Source organism: Denticeps clupeoides, chromosome 4 (genome assembly GCF_900700375.1).
Source record: "Denticeps clupeoides chromosome 4, fDenClu1.1, whole genome shotgun sequence".
NCBI lineage: Eukaryota > Metazoa > Chordata > Actinopteri > Clupeiformes > Denticipitidae > Denticeps > Denticeps clupeoides.
This window is the reverse complement of record NC_041710.1, coordinates 4,432,438-4,452,554: the sequence shown is the minus strand read 5'-3', so window position 1 is coordinate 4,452,554 and position 20,117 is coordinate 4,432,438. Positions and strand designations below refer to the sequence as shown.

General features: G+C 38.3%; 15 pseudogenes; all 15 read right to left on the bottom strand.

Annotated features, from left to right (window-relative positions):
* Nucleotides 1-745: 745 nt before the first annotated feature.
* LOC114789458 (uncharacterized) lies at nucleotides 746-864 on the bottom strand (annotated as a pseudogene).
* Nucleotides 865-1,025: 161 nt separating this feature from the next.
* On the bottom strand, nucleotides 1,026-1,144 carry LOC114789456 (uncharacterized; annotated as a pseudogene).
* Nucleotides 1,145-1,863: 719 nt separating this feature from the next.
* Nucleotides 1,864-1,982, bottom strand: LOC114789455 (uncharacterized; annotated as a pseudogene).
* Nucleotides 1,983-3,261: 1,279 nt separating this feature from the next.
* Nucleotides 3,262-3,380, bottom strand: LOC114789454 (uncharacterized; annotated as a pseudogene).
* A 2,482-nt stretch (nucleotides 3,381-5,862) lies between these two features.
* Nucleotides 5,863-5,981, bottom strand: LOC114789375 (uncharacterized; annotated as a pseudogene).
* Nucleotides 5,982-6,980: 999 nt separating this feature from the next.
* LOC114789453 (uncharacterized) lies at nucleotides 6,981-7,099 on the bottom strand (annotated as a pseudogene).
* Nucleotides 7,100-8,933: 1,834 nt separating this feature from the next.
* Nucleotides 8,934-9,052, bottom strand: LOC114789376 (uncharacterized; annotated as a pseudogene).
* Nucleotides 9,053-11,529: 2,477 nt separating this feature from the next.
* LOC114789452 (uncharacterized) lies at nucleotides 11,530-11,648 on the bottom strand (annotated as a pseudogene).
* Nucleotides 11,649-11,809: 161 nt separating this feature from the next.
* LOC114789374 (uncharacterized) lies at nucleotides 11,810-11,928 on the bottom strand (annotated as a pseudogene).
* Nucleotides 11,929-13,548: 1,620 nt separating this feature from the next.
* Nucleotides 13,549-13,667, bottom strand: LOC114789451 (uncharacterized; annotated as a pseudogene).
* A 161-nt stretch (nucleotides 13,668-13,828) lies between these two features.
* Nucleotides 13,829-13,947, bottom strand: LOC114789450 (uncharacterized; annotated as a pseudogene).
* Nucleotides 13,948-14,108: 161 nt separating this feature from the next.
* LOC114789373 (uncharacterized) lies at nucleotides 14,109-14,227 on the bottom strand (annotated as a pseudogene).
* A 1,635-nt stretch (nucleotides 14,228-15,862) lies between these two features.
* LOC114789449 (uncharacterized) lies at nucleotides 15,863-15,981 on the bottom strand (annotated as a pseudogene).
* Nucleotides 15,982-18,181: 2,200 nt separating this feature from the next.
* Nucleotides 18,182-18,300, bottom strand: LOC114789372 (uncharacterized; annotated as a pseudogene).
* An 839-nt stretch (nucleotides 18,301-19,139) lies between these two features.
* Nucleotides 19,140-19,258, bottom strand: LOC114789377 (uncharacterized; annotated as a pseudogene).
* Nucleotides 19,259-20,117: the final 859 nt, after the last annotated feature.

Genomic DNA, 20,117 nt, shown 5'->3' with positions numbered 1-20,117 from the left:
CATTCTTCAGCTGGTTTGTCCGTACACAAACTCTGCTTGAAAATCTTGAACTTTAAACCAAAGGGGCTTAAACACATATCAAAGAGTGAAAACTCCCGCTTTACTGTCAAATTATGATGGAAAAAGGGCAAAAAAAAGCTAACAAAGCCATGTAAATACTTTCATTTTAAAAGTTTTTCAATAGTTAAAGCTTACAGCACCTGGCATTCCCAGGTAGTCTCCCATCCAAGTACTAACCAGGCCCAAGCCTTCTTAGCTTCTGAGATCAGACAAGATTGGCATTCTTCAGCTGGTTTGTCCGTACACAAACTCTGCTTGAAAATCTTGAACTTTAAACCAAAGGGGCTTGAACACATATCAAAGAGTGAAAACTCCCGCTTTACTGTCAAATTATGATGGAGAAAAGGCAAAAAAAGCTAACATAGCCATGTAAATACTTTCATTTTAAAAGTTTTTCAATAGTTAAAGCTTACAGCACCTGGTATTCCCAGGTAGTCTCCCATCCAAGTACTAACCAGGCCCAAGCCTTCTTAGCTTCTGAGATCAGACAACATTGGGCATTCTTCAGCTGGTTTGTCTGTACACAAACTCTGCTTGAAAATCTTGAACTTTAAACCAAAAGGGCTTGAAAACATATAAGAGTGGAAAACTCCCGCTTTACTGTCAAAATATGATGGAGAAAAGGCAAAAAAAAGCTAACAAAGCCATGTAAATACTTTCATTTTAAAAGTTTTTCAATAGTTAAAGCTTACAGCACCTGGTATTCCCAGGTAGTCTCCCATCCAAGTACTAACCAGGCCCAAGCCTTCTTAGCTTCTGAGATCAGACAAGATTGGGCATTCTTCAGCTGGTTTGTCCGTACACAAACTCTGCTTGAAAATCTTGAACTTTAAACCAAAGGGGCTTGAACACATATCTAAGAGTGAAAACTCCCGCTTTACTGTCAAATTATGATGAAGAAAAGGCAAAAAAAAGCTAACAAAGCCATGTAAATACTTTCATTTTAAAAGTTTTTCAATAGTTAAAGCTTACAGCACCTGGTATTCCCAGGTAGTCTCCCATCCAAGTACTAACCAGGCCCAAGCCTTCTTAGCTTCTGAGATCAGACAAGATTGGGCATTCTTCAGCTGGTTTGTCCGTACACAAACTCTGCTTGAAAATCTTGAACTTTAAACCAAAGGGGCTTGAACACATATCTAAGAGTGAAAACTCCCGCTTTACTGTCAAATTATGATGGAGAAAAGGCAAAAAAAGCAACAAAGCCATGTAAATACTTTCATTTTAAAAGTTTTTCAATAGTTAAAGCTTACAGCACCTGGTATTCCACGGTAGTCTCCCATCCAACTACTAACCAGGCCCAAGCCTTCTTAGCTTCTGAGATCAGACAAGATTGGGCATTCTTCAGCTAGTTTGTCCGTACACAAACTCTGCTTGAAAATCTTGAACTTTAAACCAAAGGGGCTTAAACACATATCAAAGAGTGAAAACTCCCGCTTTACTGTCAAATTATGATGGAGAAAAGGCAAAAAAAAGCTAACAAAGCCATGTAAATACTTTCATTTTAAAAGTTTTTCAATAGTTAAAGCTTACAGCACCTGGTATTCCCAGGTAGTCTCCCATCCAACGTACTAACCAGGCCCAAGCCTTCTTAGCTTCTGAGATCAGACAAGATTGGGCATTCTTCAGCTGGTTTGTCCGTACGCAAACTCTGCTTGAAAATCTTGAACTTTAAACCAAAGGGGCTTGAACACATATCAAAGAGTGAAAACTCCCGCTTTACTGTCAAATTATGATGGAGAAAAGGCAAAAAAAGCTAACAAAGCCATGTAAATACTTTCATTTTAAAAGTTTTTCAATAGTTAAAGCTTACAGCACCTGGTATTCCCAGGTAGTCTCCCATCCAAGTACTAACCAGGCCCAAGCCTTCTTAGCTTCTGAGATCAGACAAGATTGGGCATTCTTCAGCTGGTTTGTCCGTACACAAACTCTGCTTGAAAATCTTGAACTTTAAACCAAAGGGGCTTGAACACATATCAAAGAGTGAAAACTCCCGCTTTACTGTCAAATTATGATGGAGAAAAGGGCAAAAAAAGCTAACAAAGCCATGTAAATACTTTCATTTTAAAAGTTTTTCAATAGTTAAAGCTTACAGCACCTGGTATTCCCAGGTAGTCTCCCATCCAAGTACTAACCAGGCCCAAGCCTTCTTAGCTTCTGAGATCAGACAAGATTGGCATTCTTCAGCTGGTTTGTCCGTACACAAACTCTGCTTGAAAATCTTGAACTTTAAACCAAAGGGGCTTGAACACATATCAAAGAGTGAAAACTCCCGCTTTACTGTCAAATTATGATGGAGAAAAGGCAAAAAAAGCTAACATAGCCATGTAAATACTTTCATTTTAAAAGTTTTTCAATAGTTAAAGCTTACAGCACCTGGTATTCCCAGGTAGTCTCCCATCCAAGTACTAACCAGGCCCAAGCCTTCTTAGCTTCTGAGATCAGACAACATTGGGCATTCTTCAGCTGGTTTGTCTGTACACAAACTCTGCTTGAAAATCTTGAACTTTAAACCAAAGGGACTTGAACACATATCAAAGAGTGAAAACTCCCGCTTTACTGTCAAATTATGATGGAGAAAAGGCAAAAAAAGCTAACATAGCCATGTAAATACTTTCATTTTAAAAGTTTTTCAATAGTTAAAGCTTACAGCACCTGGTATTCCCAGGTAGTCTCCCATCCAAGTACTAACCAGGCCCAAGCCTTCTTAGCTTCTGAGATCAGACAACATTGGGCATTCTTCAGCTGGTTTGTCTGTACACAAACTCTGCTTGAAAATCTTGAACTTTAAACCAAAAGGGCTTTGAAAACATTATAATGTGCGAAAACTCCCGCTTTACTGTCAAAATATGATGGAGAAAAGGCAAAAAAAGCTAACAAAGCCATGTAAATACTTTTCATTTTAAAAGTTTTTCAATAGTTAAAGCTTACAGCACCTGGTATTCCCAGGTAGTCTCCCATCCAAGTACTAACTAGGCCCAAGCCTTCTTAGCTTCTGAGATCAGACAACATTGGGCATTCTTCAGCTGGTTTTTCTGTACACAAACTCTGCTTGAAAATCTTGAACTTTAAACCAAAAGGGCTTTGAAAACATTATAATGTGTGAAAACTCCCGCTTTACTGTCAAAATATGATGGAGAAAAGGCAAAAAAAGCTAACAAAGCCATGTAAATACTTTCATTTTAAAAGTTTTTCAATAGTTAAAGCTTACAGCACCTGGTATTCCCAGGTAGTCTCCCATCCAAGTACTAACCAGGCCCAAGCCTTCTTAGCTTCTGAGATCAGACAAGATTGGGCATTCTTCAGCTGGTTTGTCCGTACACAAACTCTGCTTGAAAATCTTGAACTTTAAACCAAAGGGGCGTGAACACATATCAAAGAGTGAAAACTCCCAGCTTTACTGTCAAATTATGATGCAGAAAAAGGCAAAAAAGCTAACAAAGCCATGTAAATACTTTCATTTTAAAAGTTTTTAATAGTTAAAGCTTACAGCACCTGGTATTCCCAGGTTAGTCTCCCATCCAAGTACTAACCAGGCCCAAGCCTTCTTAGCTTCTGAGATCAGACAAGATTGGGCATTCTTCAGCTGGTTTGTCCATACAAAAACTCTGCTTGAAAATCTTGAACTTTAAACCAAAAGGGCTTGAACACATATCAAAGAGTGAAAACTTCCGCTTTACTGTCAAATTATGATGGAGAAAAGGCAAAAAGTTGGAGTGGTAAGCTTGTATTTGCAATACAACAAATAAAGTGCACACCTTCTAGAGGCAATGCAATACTGGGTCGATGAATGGAGCGGATGGAGCAGGCCCTATTGCCGACTCCCTGTTCTAAAAATCCGCTTAATATGACATATCAGATATTAAATTGACATCAGGGTGCGTAGCACCTGAAGGCCGAGGGCTGGAAAACCCCACCTAATCGATTCAGCTTCAAGCCTGTGAATGATCGTTGTAGAGCACACACAGACAAAGAAACCTGAAGAGAAGTTAAAAAAAAAAAAAAAAAAAAAAAAGAAAAGAGGCGGGAAAACATATCAAAGAAAGAAAATACCCCTTAACTTACTTTAAAAAAAGTTAACAAAGTGATGTAAATACTTTCATTTTAAAAGTTTTCAATAGTTAAAGCTTACTGCACCTGGCATTCCTACGTAGTCTCCCATCCAAGTACTAACCAGGCCCAGGCCTTCTTAGCTTCTGAGATCAGACAAGATTGGGCAATCTTCAGCTGGCATGTCTGTAAGCAAACTCTGCTTGAAAATCTTGGACTTTAAACAAAAGGGCTTTGAAAACATTATAAAGTGCGAAAACTCCCGCTTTACTGTCAAATTATGATGGAGAAAAGGGCAAAAAAGCTAACAAAGCCATGTAAATACTTTCATTTTAAAAGTTTTTCAATAGTTAAAGCTTACAGCACCTGGTATTCCCAGGTAGTCTCCCATCCAAGTACTAACCAGGGCCCAAGCCTTCTTAGCTTCTGAGATCAGACAAGATTGGGCATTCTTCAGCTGGTTTGTCCGTACACAAACTCTGCTTGAAAATCTTGAACTTTAAACCAAAGGGGCTTGAACACATATCAAAGAGTGAAAACTCCCGCTTTACTGTCAAATTATGATGGAGAAAAGGCAAAAAAAGCTAACATAGCCATGTAAATACTTTCATTTTAAAAGTTTTTCAATAGTTAAAGCTTACAGCACCTGGTATTCCCAGGTAGTCTCCCATCCAAGTACTAACCAGGCCCAAGCCTTCTTAGCTTCTGAGATCAGACAACATTGGGCATTCTTCAGCTGGTTTGTCCTGTACACAAACTCTGCTTGAAAATCTTGAACTTTAAACCAAAAGGGACTTGAACACATATCAAAGAGTGAAAACTCCAGCTTTACTGTCAAATTATGATGGAGAAAAGGCAAAAAAGCTAACATAGCCATGTAAATACTTTCATTTTAAAAGTTTTTCAATAGTTAAAGCTTACAGCACCTGGTATTCCCAGGGTAGTCTCCCATCCAAGTACTAACCAGGCCCAAGCCTTCTTAGCTTCTGAGATCAGACAACATTGGGCATTCTTCAGCTGGTTTGTCCTGTACACAAACTCTGCTTGAAAATCTTGAACTTTAAACCAAAAGGGCTTGAAAACATTATAATGTGTGAAAACTCCCGCTTTACTGTCAAATTATGATGGAGAAAAGGCAAAAAAAGCTAACAAAGCCATGTAAATACTTTCATTTTAAAAGTTTTTCAATAGTTAAAGCTTACAGCACCTGGTATTCCCAGGTAGTCTCCCATCCAAGTACTAACCAGGCCCAAGCCTTCTTAGCTTCTGAGATCAGACAACATTGGGCATTCTTCAGCTGGTTTGTCTGTACACAAACTCTGCTTGAAAATCTTGAACTTTAAACCAAAAGGGCTTGAACACATATCAAAGAGTGAAAACTCCCGCTTTACTGTCAAATTATGATGGAGAAAAGGCAAAAAAAGCTAACATAAGCCATGTAAATACTTTCATTTTAAAAGTTTTTCAATAGTTAAAGCTTACAGCACCTGGTATTCCCAGGTAGTCTCCCATCCAAGTACTAACCAGGCCCAAGCCTTCTTAGCTTCTGAGATCAGACAACATTGGGCATTCTTCAGCTGGTTTGTCTGTACACAAACTCTGCTTGAAAATCTTGAACTTTAAACCAAAGGGGCTTAAACACATATCAAAGAGTGAAAACTCCCGCTTTACTGTCAAATTATGATGGAGAAAAGGGCAAAAAAAGCTAACAAAGCCATGTAAATACTTTCATTTTAAAAGTTTTTCAATAGTTAAAGCTTACAGCACCTGGCATTCCCAGGTAGTCTCCCATCCAAGTACTAACCAGGCCCAAGCCTTCTTAGCTTCTGAGATCAGACAAGATTGGGCATTCTTCAGCTGGTTTGTCCGTACACAAACTCTGCTTGAAAATCTTGAACTTTAAACCAAAGGGGCTTGAACACATATCAAAGAGTGAAAACTCCCGCTTTACTGTCAAATTATGATGGAGAAAAGGCAAAAAAAGCTAACATAGCCATGTAAATACTTTCATTTTAAAAGTTTTTCAATAGTTAAAGCTTACAGCACCTGGTATTCCCAGGTAGTCTCCCATCCAAGTACTAACCAGGCCCAAGCCTTCTTAGCTTCTGAGATCAGACAACATTGGGCATTCTTCAGCTGGTTTGTCTGTACACAAACTCTGCTTGAAAATCTTGAACTTTAAACCAAAAGGGGCTTAAACACATATCAAAGAGTGAAAACTCCCGCTTTACTGTCAAATTATGATGGAGAAAAGGCAAAAAAAGCTAACATAGCCATGTAAATACTTTCATTTTAAAAGTTTTTCAATAGTTAAAGCTTACAGCACCTGGTATTCCCAGGTAGTCTCCCATCCAAGTACTAACCAGGCCCAAGCCTTCTTAGCTTCTGAGATCAGACAACATTGGGCATTCTTCAGCTGGTTTGTCTGTACACAAACTCTGCTTGAAAATCTTGAACTTTAAACCAAAAGGGCTTTGAAAACATTATAGATGTGCGAAAACTCCCGCTTTACTGTCAAAATATGATGGAGAAAAGGCAAAAAAAGCTAACAAAGCCATGTAAATACTTTAATTTAAAAGTTTTTCAATAGTTAAAGCTTACAGCACCTGGTATTCCCAGGTAGTCTCCCATCCAAGTACTAACTAGGCCCAAGCCTTCTTAGCTTCTGAGATCAGACAACATTTGGCATTCTTCAGCTGGTTTTTCTGTACACAAACTCTGCTTGAAAATCTTGAACTTTAAACCAAAAGGGCTTTGAAAACATTATAATGTGTGAAAACTCCCGCTTTACTGTCAAAATATGATGGAGAAAAGGCAAAAAAAGCTAACAAAGCCATGTAAATACTTTCATTTTAAAGTTTTTCAATAGTTAAAGCTTACAGCACCTGGTATTCCCAGGTAGTCTCCCATCCAAGTACTAACCAGGCCCAAGCCTTCTTAGCTTCTGAGATCAGACAAGATTGGGCATTCTTCAGCTGGTTTGTCCGTACACAAACTCTGCTTGAAAATCTTGAACTTTAAACCAAAGGGGCTTGAACACATATCAAAGAGTGAAAACTCCCGCTTTACTGTCAAATTATGATGGAGAAAAGGCAAAAAAAGCTAACATAGCCATGTAAATACTTTCATTTTAAAAGTTTTTCAATAGTTAAAGCTTACAGCACCTGGTATTCCCAGGTAGTCTCCCATCCAAGTACTAACCAGGCCCAAGCCTTCTTAGCTTCTGAGATCAGACAACATTGGGCATTCTTCAGCTGGTTTGTCTGTACACAAACTCTGCTTGAAAATCTTGAACTTTAAACCAAAAGGACTTGAACACATATCAAAGAGTGAAAACTCCCGCTTTACTGTCAAATTATGATGGAGAAAAGGCAAAAAAAGCTAACATAGCCATGTAAATACTTTCATTTTAAAAGTTTTTCAATAGTTAAAGCTTACAGCACCTGGTATTCCCAGGTAGTCTCCCATCCAAGTACTAACCAGGCCCAAGCCTTCTTAGCTTCTGAGATCAGACAACATTGGGCATTCTTCAGCTGGTTTGTCTGTACACAAACTCTGCTTGAAAATCTTGAACTTTAAACCAAAAGGGCTTTGAAAACATTATAATGTGCGAAAACTCCCGCTTTACTGTCAAATATGATGGAGAAAAGGCAAAAAAAGCTAACAAAGCCATGTAAATACTTTCATTTTAAAAGTTTTTCAATAGTTAAAGCTTACAGCACCTGGTATTCCCAGGTAGTCTCCCATCCAAGTACTAACTAGGCCCAAGCCTTCTTAGCTTCTGAGATCAGACAACATTGGGCATTCTTCAGCTGGTTTTTCTGTACACAAACTCTGCTTGAAAATCTTGAACTTTAAACCAAAAGGGCTTTGAAAACATTATAATGTGTGAAAACTCCCGCTTTACTGTCAAATATGATGGAGAAAAGGCAAAAAAAGCTAACAAAGCCATGTAAATACTTTCATTTTAAAAGTTTTTCAATAGTTAAAGCTTACAGCACCTGGTATTCCCAGGTAGTCTCCCATCCAAGTACTAACCTGGCCCAAGCCTTCTTAGCTTCTGAGATCAGACAACATTGGGCATTCTTCAGCTGGTTTGTCTGTACACAAACTCTGCTTGAAAATCTTGAACTTTAAACCAAAGGGACTTGAACACATATCAAAGAGTGAAAACTCCCGCTTTACTGTCAAATTATGATGGAGAAAAGGCAAAAAAAGCTAACATAGCCATGTAAATACTTTCATTTTAAAAGTTTTTCAATAGTTAAAGCTTACAGCACCTGGTATTCCCAGGTAGTCTCCCATCCAAGTACTAACCAGGCCCAAGCCTTCTTAGCTTCTGAGATCAGACAACATTGGGCATTCTTCAGCTGGTTTGTCTGTACACAAACTCTGCTTGAAAATCTTGAACTTTAAACCAAAAGGGCTTTGAAAACATTATAATGTGCGAAAACTCCCGCTTTACTGTCAAAATATGATGGAGAAAAGGCAAAAAAAGCTAACAAAGCCATGTAAATACTTTCATTTTAAAAGTTTTTCAATAGTTAAAGCTTACAGCACCTGGTATTCCCAGGTAGTCTCCCATCCAAGTACTAACTAGGCCCAAGCCTTCTTAGCTTCTGAGATCAGACAACATTGGGCATTCTTCAGCTGGTTTTTCTGTACACAAACTCTGCTTGAAAATCTTGAACTTTAAACCAAAGGGCTTTGAAAACATTATAATGTGTGAAAACTCCCGCTTTACTGTCAAATATGATGGAGAAAAGGCAAAAAAAGCTAACAAAGCCATGTAAATACTTTCATTTTAAAAGTTTTTCAATAGTTAAAGCTTACAGCACCTGGTATTCCCAGGTAGTCTCCCATCCAAGTACTAACCAGGCCCAAGCCTTCTTAGCTTCTGAGATCAGACAAGATTGGGCATTCTTCAGCTGGTTTATCCGTACACAAACTCTGCTTGAAAATCTTGAACTTTAAACCAAAGGGGCGTGAACACATATCAAAGAGTGAAAAATCCCACTTTACTGTCAAATTATGATGCAGAAAAAGGCAAAAAAAGCTAACAAAGCCATGTAAATACTTTCATTTTAAAAGTTTTTCAATAGTTAAAGCTTACAGCACCTGGTATTCCCAGGTAGACTCCCACCCAAGTACTAACCAGGCCCAAGCCTTCTTAGCTTCTGAGATCAGACAAGATTGGGCATTCTTCAGCTGGTTTGTCCATACACAAACTCTGCTTGAAAATCTTGAACTTTAAACCAAAGGGGCTTGAACACATATCAAAGAGTGAAAACTTCCGCTTTACTGTCAAATTATGATGGAGAAAAGGCAAAAAGTTGGAGTGGTAAGCTTTTATTTGCAATACAACAAATAAAGTGCACACCTTCTAGAGGCAATGCAATACTGGGTCGATGAATGGAGCGGATGGAGCAGGCCCTATTGCCGACTCCCTGTTCTAAAAATCCGCTTAATATGACATATCAGATATTAAATTGACATCAGGGTGCGTAGCACCTGAAGGCCGAGGGCTGGAAAACCCCACCTAATCGATTCAGCTTCAAGCCTGTGAATGATCGTTGTAGAGCACACACAGACAAAGAAACCTGAAGAGAAGTTAAAAAAAAAAAAAAAAAAAAAAAAGAAAAGAGTCGGGAAAACATATCAAAGAAAGAAAATACCCCTTAACTTACTTTAAAAAAAGTTAACAAAGTGATGTAAATACTTTCATTTTAAAAGTTTTCAATAGTTAAAGCTTACTGCACCTGGCATTCTTACGTAGTCTCCCATCCAAGTACTAACCAGGCCCAGGCCTTCTTAGCTTCTGAGATCAGACAAGATTGGGCAATCTTCAGCTGGCATGTCTGTAAGCAAACTCTGCTTGAAAATCTTGGACTTTAAACAAAAGGGCTTTGAAAACATTATAAAGTGCGAAAACTCCCGCTTTACTGTCAAATTATGATGGAGAAAAGGCAAAAAATCTAACAAAGCCATGTAAATACTTTCATTTTAAAAGTTTTTCATTAGTTAAAGCTTACAGCACCTGGTATTCCCAGGTAGTCTCCCATCCAAGTACTAACCAGGCCCAAGCCTTCTTAGCTTCAGAGATAAGACAAGATTGGGCATTCTTCAGCTGGTTTGTCCGTACACAAACTCTGCTTGAAAATCTTGAACTTTAAACCAAAGGGGCTTAAACACATATCAAAGAGTGAAAACTCCCGCTTTACTGTCAAATTATGATGGAAAAAGGGCAAAAAAAGCTAACAAAGCCATGTAAATACTTTCATTTTAAAAGTTTTTTAATAGTTAAAGCTTACAGCACCTGGCATTCCCAGGTAGTCTCCCATCCAAATACTAACCGGGCCCAAGCCTTCTTAGCTTCTGAGATCAGACAAGATTGGCCATTCTTCAGCTGGTTTGTCCGTACACAAACTCTGCTTGAAAATCTTGAACTTTAAACCAAAGGGGCTTGAACACATATCAAAGAGTGAAAACTCCCGCTTTACTGTCAAATTATGATGGAGAAAAGGCAAAAAAAGCTAACATAGCCATGTAAATACTTTCATTTTAAAAGTTTTTCAATAGGTAAAGCTTACAGCACCTGGTATTCCCAGGTAGTCTCCCATCCAAGTACTAACCAGGCCCAAGCCTTCTTAGCTTCTGAGATCAGACAACATTCGGCATTCTTCAGCTGGTTTGTCTGTACACAAACTCTGCTTGAAAATCTTAAACTTTAAACCAAAAGGACTTGAACACATATCAAAGAGTGAAAACTCCCGCTTTACTGTCAAATTATGATGGAGAAAAGGCAAAAAAAGCTAACATAGCCATGTAAATACTTTCATTTTAAAAGTTTTTCAATAGTTAAAGCTTACAGCACCTGGTATTCCCGGGTAGTCTCCCATCCAAGTACTAACCAGGCCCAAGCCTTCTTAGCTTCTGAGATCAGACAACATTGGGCATTCTTCAGCTGGTTTGTCTGTACACAAACTCTGCTTGAAAATCTTGAACTTTAAACCAAAAGGGCTTTGAAAACATTATAATGTGCGAAAACTCCCGCTTTACTGTCAAAATATGATGGAGAAAAGGCAAAAAAAGCTAACAAAGCCATGTAAATACTTTTATTTTAAAAGTTTTTCAATAGTTAAAGCTTACAGCACCTGGTATTCCCAGGTAGTCTCCCATCCAAGTACTAACTAGGCCCAAGCCTTCTTAGCTTCTGAGATCAGACAACATTGGGCATTCTTCAGCTGGTTTTTCTGTACACAAACTCTGCTTGAAAATCTTGAACTTTAAACCAAAAGGGCTTTGAAAACATTATAATGTGTGAAAACTCCCGCTTTACTGTCAAAATATGATGGAGAAAAGGCAAAAAAAGCTAACAAAGCCATGTAAATACTTTCATTTTAAAAGTTTTTCAATAGTTAAAGCTTACAGCACCTGGTATTCCCAGGTAGTCTCCCATCCAAGTACTAACCAGGCCCAAGCCTTCTTAGCTTCTGAGATCAGACAAGATTGGGCATTCTTCAGCTGGTTTGTCCGTACACAAACTCTGCTTGAAAATCTTGAACTTTAAACCAAAGGGGCGTGAACACATATCAAAGAGTGAAAACTCCCACTTTACTGTCAAATTATGATGCAGAAAAAGGCAAAAAAAGCTAACAAAGCCATGTAAATACTTTCATTTTAAAAGTTTTTCAATAGTTAAAGCTTACAGCACCTGGTATTCCCAGGTAGTCTCCCATCCAAGTACTAACCAGGCCCAAGCCTTCTTAGCTTCTGAGATCAGACAAGATTGGGCATTCTTCAGCTGGTTTGTCCATACACAAACTCTGCTTGAAAATCTTGAACTTTAAACCAAAGGGGCTTGAACACATATCAAAGAGTGAAAACTCCCGCTTTACTGTCAAATTATGATGGAGAAAAGGCAAAAAGTTGGAGTGGTAAGCTTTTATTTGCAATACAACAAATAAAGTGCACACCTTCTAGAGGCAATGCAATACTGGGTCGATGAATGGAGCGGATGGAGCAGGCCCTATTGCCGACTCCCTGTTCTAAAAATCCGCTTAATATGACATATCAGATATTAAATTGACATCAGGGTGCGTAGCACCTGAAGGCCGAGGGCTGGAAAACCCCACCTAATCGATTCAGCTTCAAGCCTGTGAATGATCGTTGTAGAGCACACACAGACAAAGAAACCTGAAGAGAAGTTAAAAAAAAAAAAAAAAAAGAAAAAAGGCGGGAAAACATATCAAAGAAAGAAAATACCCCTTAACTTACTTTAAAAAAAGTTAACAAAGTGATGTAAATACTTTCATTTTAAAAGTTTTACAATAGTTAAAGCTTACAGCACCTGGTATTCCCAGAGTACTAACCAGGCCCAAGCCTTCTTAGCTTCAGAGATAAGACAAGATTGGGCATTCTTCAGCTGGTTTGTCCGTACACAAACTCTGCTTGAAAATCTTGAACTTTAAACCAAAGGGGCTTAAACACATATCAAAGCGTGAAAACTCCCGCTTTACTGTCAAATTATGATGGAGAAAAGGCAAAAAAAGCTAACATAGCCATGTAAATACTTTCATTTTAAAAGTTTTTCAATAGTTAAAGCTTACAGCACCTGGTATTCCCAGGTAGTCTCCCATCCAAGTACTAACTAGGCCCAAGCCTTCTTAGCTTCTGAGATCAGACAACATTGGGCATTCTTCAGCTGGTTTGTCTGTACACAAACTCTGCTTGAAAATCTTAAACTTTAAACCAAAAGGACTTGAACACATATCAAAGAGTGAAAACTCCCGCTTTACTGTCAAATTATGATGGAGAAAAGGCAAAAAAAGCTAACATAGCCATGTAAATACTTTCATTTTAAAAGTTTTTCAATAGTTAAAGCTTACAGCACCTGGTATTCCCGGGTAGTCTCCCATCCAAGTACTAACCAGGCCCAAGCCTTCTTAGCTTCTGAGATCAGACAACATTGGGCATTCTTCAGCTGGTTTGTCTGTACACAAACTCTGCTTGAAAATCTTGAACTTTAAACCAAAAGGGCTTTGAAAACATGATAATGTGCGAAAACTCCCGCTTTACTGTCAAAATATGATGGAGAAAAGGCAAAAAAAGCTAACAAAGCCATGTAAATACTTTTATTTTAAAAGTTTTTCAATAGTTAAAGCTTACAGCACCTGGTATTCCCAGGTAGTCTCCCATCCAAGTACTAACTAGGCCCAAGCCTTCTTAGCTTCTGAAATCAGACAACATTGGGCATTCTTCAGCTGGTTTTTCTGTACACAAACTCTGCTTGAAAATCTTGAACTTTAAACCAAAAGGGCTTTGAAAACATTATAATGTGTGAAAACTCCCGCTTTACTGTCAAAATATGATGGAGAAAAGGCAAAAAAAGCTAACAAAGCCATGTAAATACTTTCATTTTAAAAGTTTTTCAATAGTTAAAGCTTACAGCACCTGGTATTCCCAGGTAGTCTCCCATCCAAGTACTAACCAGGCCCAAGCCTTCTTAGCTTCTGAGATCAGACAAGATTGGGCATTCTTCAGCTGGTTTGTCCGTACACAAACTCTGCTTGAAAATCTTGAACTTTAAACCAAAGGGGCGTGAACACATATCAAAGAGTGAAAAATCCCACTTTACTGTCAAATTATGATGCAGAAAAAGGCAAAAAAAGCTAACAAAGCCATGTAAATACTTTCATTTTAAAAGTTTTTCAATAGTTAAAGCTTACAGCACCTGGTATTCCCAGGTAGTCTCCCATCCAAGTACTAACCAGGCCCAAGCCTTCTTAGCTTCTGAGATCAGACAAGATTGGGCATTCTTCAGCTGGTTTGTCCGTACACAAACTCTGCTTGAAAATCTTGAACTTTAAACCAAAGGGGCGTGAACACATATCAAAGAGTGAAAACTCCCACTTTACTGTCAAATTATGATGCAGAAAAAGGCAAAAAAAGCTAACAAAGCCATGTAAATACTTTCATTTTAAAAGTTTTTCAATAGTTAAAGCTTACAGCACCTGGTATTCCCAGGTAGTCTCCCATCCAAGTACTAACCAGGCCCAAGCCTTCTTAGCTTCTGAGATCAGACAAGATTGGGCATTCTTCAGCTGGTTTGTCCATACACAAACTCTGCTTGAAAATCTTGAACTTTAAACCAAAGGGGCTTGAACACATATCAAAGAGTGAAAACTTCCGCTTTACTGTCAAATTATGATGGAGAAAAGGCAAAAAGTTGGAGTGGTAAGCTTTTATTTGCAATACAACAAATAAAGTGCACACCTTCTAGAGGCAATGCAATACTGGGTCGATGAATGGAGCGGATGGAGCAGGCCCTATTGCCGACTCCCTGTTCTAAAAATCCGCTTAATATGACATATCAGATATTAAATTGACATCAGGGTGCGTAGCACCTGAAGGCCGAGGGCTGGAAAACCCCACCTAATCGATTCAGCTCCAAGCCTGTGAATGATCGTTGTAGAGCACACACAGACAAAGAAACCTGAAGAGAAGTTAAAAAAAAAAAAAAAAAAGAAAAAAGGCGGGAAAACATATCAAAGAAAGAAAATACCCCTTAACTTACTTTAAAAAAAGTTAACAAAGTGATGTAAATACTTTCATTTTAAAAGTTTTACAATAGTTAAAGCTTACAGCACCTGGTATTCCCAGGTAGTCTCCCATCCAAGTACTAACCAGGCCCAAGCCTTCTTAGCTTCAGAGATAAGACAAGATTGGGCATTCTTCAGCTGGTTTGTCCGTACACAAACTCTGCTTGAAAATCTTGAACTTTAAACCAAAGGGGCTTAAACACATATCAAAGAGTGAAAACTCCCGCTTTACTGTCAAATTATGATGGAGAAAAGGCAAAAAAAGCTAACATAGCCATGTAAATACTTTCATTTTAAAAGTTTTTCAATAGTTAAAGCTTACAGCACCTGGTATTCCCAGGTAGTCTCCCATCCAAGTACTAACTAGGCCCAAGCCTTCTTAGCTTCTGAGATCAGACAACATTGGGCATTCTTCAGCTGGTTTGTCTGTACACAAACTCTGCTTGAAAATCTTGAACTTTAAACCAAAAGGACTTGAACACATATCAAAGAGTGAAAACTCCCGCTTTACTGTCAAATTATGATGGAGAAAAGGCAAAAAAAGCTAACATAGCCATGTAAATACTTTCATTTTAAAAGTTTTTCAATAGTTAAAGCTTACAGCACCTGGTATTCCCGGGTAGTCTCCCATCCAAGTACTAACCAGGCCCAAGCCTTCTTAGCTTCTGAGATCAGACAACATTGGGCATTCTTCAGCTGGTTTGTCTGTACACAAACTCTGCTTGAAAATCTTGAACTTTAAACCAAAAGGGCTTTGAAAACATTATAATGTGCGAAAACTCCCGCTTTACTGTCAAAATATGATGGAGAAAAGGCAAAAAAAGCTAACAAAGCCATGTAAATACTTTTATTTTAAAAGTTTTTCAATAGTTAAAGCTTACAGCACCTGGTATTCCCAGGTAGTCTCCCATCCAAGTACTAACTAGGCCCAAGCCTTCTTAGCTTCTGAAATCAGACAACATTGGGCATTCTTCAGCTGGTTTTTCTGTACACAAACTCTGCTTGAAAATCTTGAACTTTAAACCAAAAGGGCTTTGAAAACATTATAATGTGTGAAAACTCCCGCTTTACTGTCAAAATATGATGGAGAAAAGGCAAAAAAAGCTAACAAAGCCATGTAAATACTTTCATTTTAAAAGTTTTTCAATAGTTAAAGCTTACAGCACCTGGTATTCCCAGGTAGTCTCCCATCCAAGTACTAACCAGGCCCAAGCCTTCTTAGCTTCTGAGATCAGACAAGATTGGGCATTCTTCAGCTGGTTTGTCCGTACACAAACTCTGCTTGAAAATCTTGAACTTTAAACCAAAGGGGCGTGAACACATATCAAAGAGTGAAAAATCCCACTTTACTGTCAAATTATGATGCAGAAAAAGGCAAAAAAAAGCTAACAAAGCCATGTAAATACTTTCATTTTAAAAGTTTTTCAATAGTTAAAGCTTACAGCACCTGGTATTCCCAGGTAGACTCCCACCCAAGTACTAACCAGGCCCAAGCCTTCTTAGCTTCTGAGATCAGACAAGATTGGGCATTCTTCAGCTGGTTTGTCCATACACAAACTCTGCTTGAAAATCTTGAACTTTAAACCAAAGGGGCTTGAACACATATCAAAGAGTGAAAACTTCCGCTTTACTGTCAAATTATGATGGAGAAAAGGCAAAAAGTTGGAGTGGTAAGCTTTTATTTGCAATACAACAAATAAAGTGCACACCTTCTAGAGGCAATGCAATACTGGGTCGATGAATGGAGCGGATGGAGCAGGCCCTATTGCCGACTCCCTGTTCTAAAAATCCGCTTAATATGACATATCAGATATTAAATTGACATCAGGGTGCGTAGCACCTGAAGGCCGAGGGCTGGAAAACCCCACCTAATCGATTCAGCTTCAAGCCTGTGAATGATCGTTGTAGAGCACACACAGACAAAGAAACCTGAAGAGAAGTTAAAAAAAAAAAAAAGAAAAAAAAAAGAAAAGAGGCGGGAAAACATATCAAAGAAAGAAAATACCCCTTAACTTACTTTAAAAAAAGTTAACAAAGTGATGTAAATACTTTCATTTTAAAAGTTTTCAATAGTTAAAGCTTACTGCACCTGGCATTCCTACGTAGTCTCCCATCCAAGTACTAACCAGGCCCAGGCCTTCTTAGCTTCTGAGATCAGACAAGATTGGGCAATCTTCAGCTGGCATGTCTGTAAGCAAACTCTGCTTGAAAATCTTGGACTTTAAACAAAAGGGCTTTGAAAACATTATAAAGTGCGAAAACTCCCGCTTTACTGTCAAATTATGATGGAGAAAAGGCAAAAAAGCTAACAAAGCCATGTAAATACTTTCATTTTAAAAGTTTTTCAATAGTTAAAGCTTACAGCACCTGGTATTCCCAGGTAGTCTCCCATCCAAGTACTAACCAGGCCCAAGCCTTCTTAGCTTCAGAGATAAGACAAGATTGGGCATTCTTCAGCTGGTTTGTCCGTACACAAACTCTGCTTGAAAATCTTGAACTTTAAACCAAAGGGGCTTAAACACATATCAAAGAGTGAAAACTCCCGCTTTACTGTCAAATTATGATGGAAAAAGGGCAAAAAAAGCTAACAAAGCCATGTAAATACTTTCATTTTAAAAGTTTTTTAATAGTTAAAGCTTACAGCACCTGGCATTCCCAGGTAGTCTCCCATCCAAATACTAACCAGGCCCAAGCCTTCTTAGCTTCTGAGATCAGACAAGATTGGCCATTCTTCAGCTGGTTTGTCCGTACACAAACTCTGCTTGAAAATCTTGAACTTTAAACCAAAGGGGCTTGAACACATATCAAAGAGTGAAAACTCCCGCTTTACTGTCAAATTATGATGGAGAAAAGGCAAAAAAAGCTAACATAGCCATGTAAATACTTTCATTTTAAAAGTTTTTCAATAGTTAAAGCTTACAGCACCTGGTATTCCCAGGTAGTCTCCCATCCAAGTACTAACCAGGCCCAAGCCTTCTTAGCTTCTGAGATCAGACAACATTGGGCATTCTTCAGCTGGTTTGTCTGTACACAAACTCTGCTTGAAAATCTTGAACTTTAAACCAAAAGGGCTTTGAAAACATGATAATGTGCGAAAACTCCCGCTTTACTGTCAAAATATGATGGAGAAAAGGCAAAAAAAGCTAACAAAGCCATGTAAATACTTTTATTTTAAAAGTTTTTCAATAGTTAAAGCTTACAGCACCTGGTATTCCCAGGTAGTCTCCCATCCAAGTACTAACTAGGCCCAAGCCTTCTTAGCTTCTGAGATCAGACAACATTGGGCATTCTTCAGCTGGTTTTTCTGTACACAAACTCTGCTTGAAAATCTTGAACTTTAAACCAAAAGGGCTTTGAAAATATTATAATGTGTGAAAACTCCCGCTTTACTGTCAAAATATGATGGAGAAAAGGCAAAAAAAGCTAACAAAGCCATGTAAATACTTTCATTTTAAAAGTTTTTCAATAGTTAAAGCTTACAGCACCTGGTATTCCCAGGTAGTCTCCCATCCAAGTACTAACCAGGCCCAAGCCTTCTTAGCTTCTGAGATCAGACAAGATTGGGCATTCTTCAGCTGGTTTGTCCATACACAAACTCTGCTTGAAAATCTTGAACTTTAAACCAAAGGGGCTTGAACACATATCAAAGAGTGAAAACTTCCGCTTTACTGTCAAATTATGATGGAGAAAAGGCAAAAAGTTGGAGTGGTAAGCTTTTATTTGCAATACAACAAATAAAGTGCACACCTTCTAGAGGCAATGCAATACTGGGTCGATGAATGGAGCGGATGGAGCAGGCCCTATTGCCGACTCCCTGTTCTAAAAATCCGCTTAATATGACATATCAGATATTAAATTGACATCAGGGTGCGTAGCACCTGAAGGCCGAGGGCTGGAAAACCCCACTTAATCGATTCAGCTTCAAGCCTGTGAATGATCGTTGTAGAGCACACACAGACAAAGAAACCTGAAGAGAAGTTAAAAAAAAAAAAAAAAAAGAAAAAAGGCGGGAAAACATATCAAAGAAAGAAAATACCCCTTAACTTACTTTAAAAAAAGTTAACAAAGTGATGTAAATACTTTCATTTTAAAAGTTTTCAATAGTTAAAGCTTACTGCACCTGGCATTCCTACGTAGTCTCCCATCCAAGTACTAACCAGGCCCAGGCCTTCTTAGCTTCTGAGATCAGACAAGATTGGGCAATCTTCAGCTGGCATGTCTGTAAGCAAACTCTGCTTGAAAATCTTGGACTTTAAACAAAAGGGCTTTGAAAACATTATAAAGTGTGAAAACTCCCGCTTTACTGTCAAATTATGATGGAGAAAAGGCAAAAAAGCTAACAAAGCCATGTAAATACTTTTAAAATAAAAGTATTTACATGGCTTTGTTAGCTTTTTTGCCTTTTCTCCATCATAATTTGACAATAGTTAAAGCTTACAGCACTTGGTATTCCCAGGTAGTCTCCCATCCAAGTACTAACCAGGCCCAAGCCTTCTTAGCTTCTGAGATCAGACAAGATTGGGCATTCTTTAGCTGGTTTGTCCGTACGCAAACTTTGCTTGAAAATCTTGAACTTTAAACCAAAAGGGCTTAGAAAACATTATAAAGTGCGAAAACTCCCGCTTTACTGTCAAATTATGATGGAGAAAAGGCAAAAAAAGCTAACAAAGCCATGTAAATACTTTCATTTTAAAAGTTTTTCAATAGTTAAAGCTTACAGCACCTGGTATTCCCAGGTAGTCTCCCATCCAAGTACTAACCAGGCCCAAGCCTTCTTAGCTTCTGAGATAAGACAAGATTGGGCATTCTTCAGCTAGTTTGTCCGTACACAAACTCTGCTTGAAAATCTTGAACTTTAAAGCAAAGGGGCTTAAACACATATCAAAGAGTGAAAACTCCCGCTTTACTGTCAAATTATGATGGAGAAAAGGCAAAAAAAGCAACAAAGCCATGTAAATACTTTCATTTTAAAAGTTTTTCAATAGTTAAAGCTTACAGCACCTGGTATTCCCAGGTAGTCTCCCATCCAAGTACTAACCAGGCCCAAGCCTTCTTAGCTTCTGAGATCAGACAACATTGGGCATTCTTCAGCTGGTTTGTCTGTACACATAATATTTGTCTAAGCATTTTACTCTTCTATAGTGAGATTGTATGGAATTCAAAGTTCACATTCAGGATGTCCAGTTCACTAATATGAAAGCTATTCTCTTTTTTAAACAATCACGAGCACTATTTAGTTGCAATGGCAGAGTGGTTGAGGTGTTGGATTTGATTATCACTGCTTGCAGTGTTTGTAGGAACTGCCCTCTTCACCAATTGAATGGCAGTCTTTAAAATGCCAAGAAATGTCTCAATCAGATGATTGACTTCAAGACGGTCTCCTGATGCAAATTCAAGCCCCTTCTCACA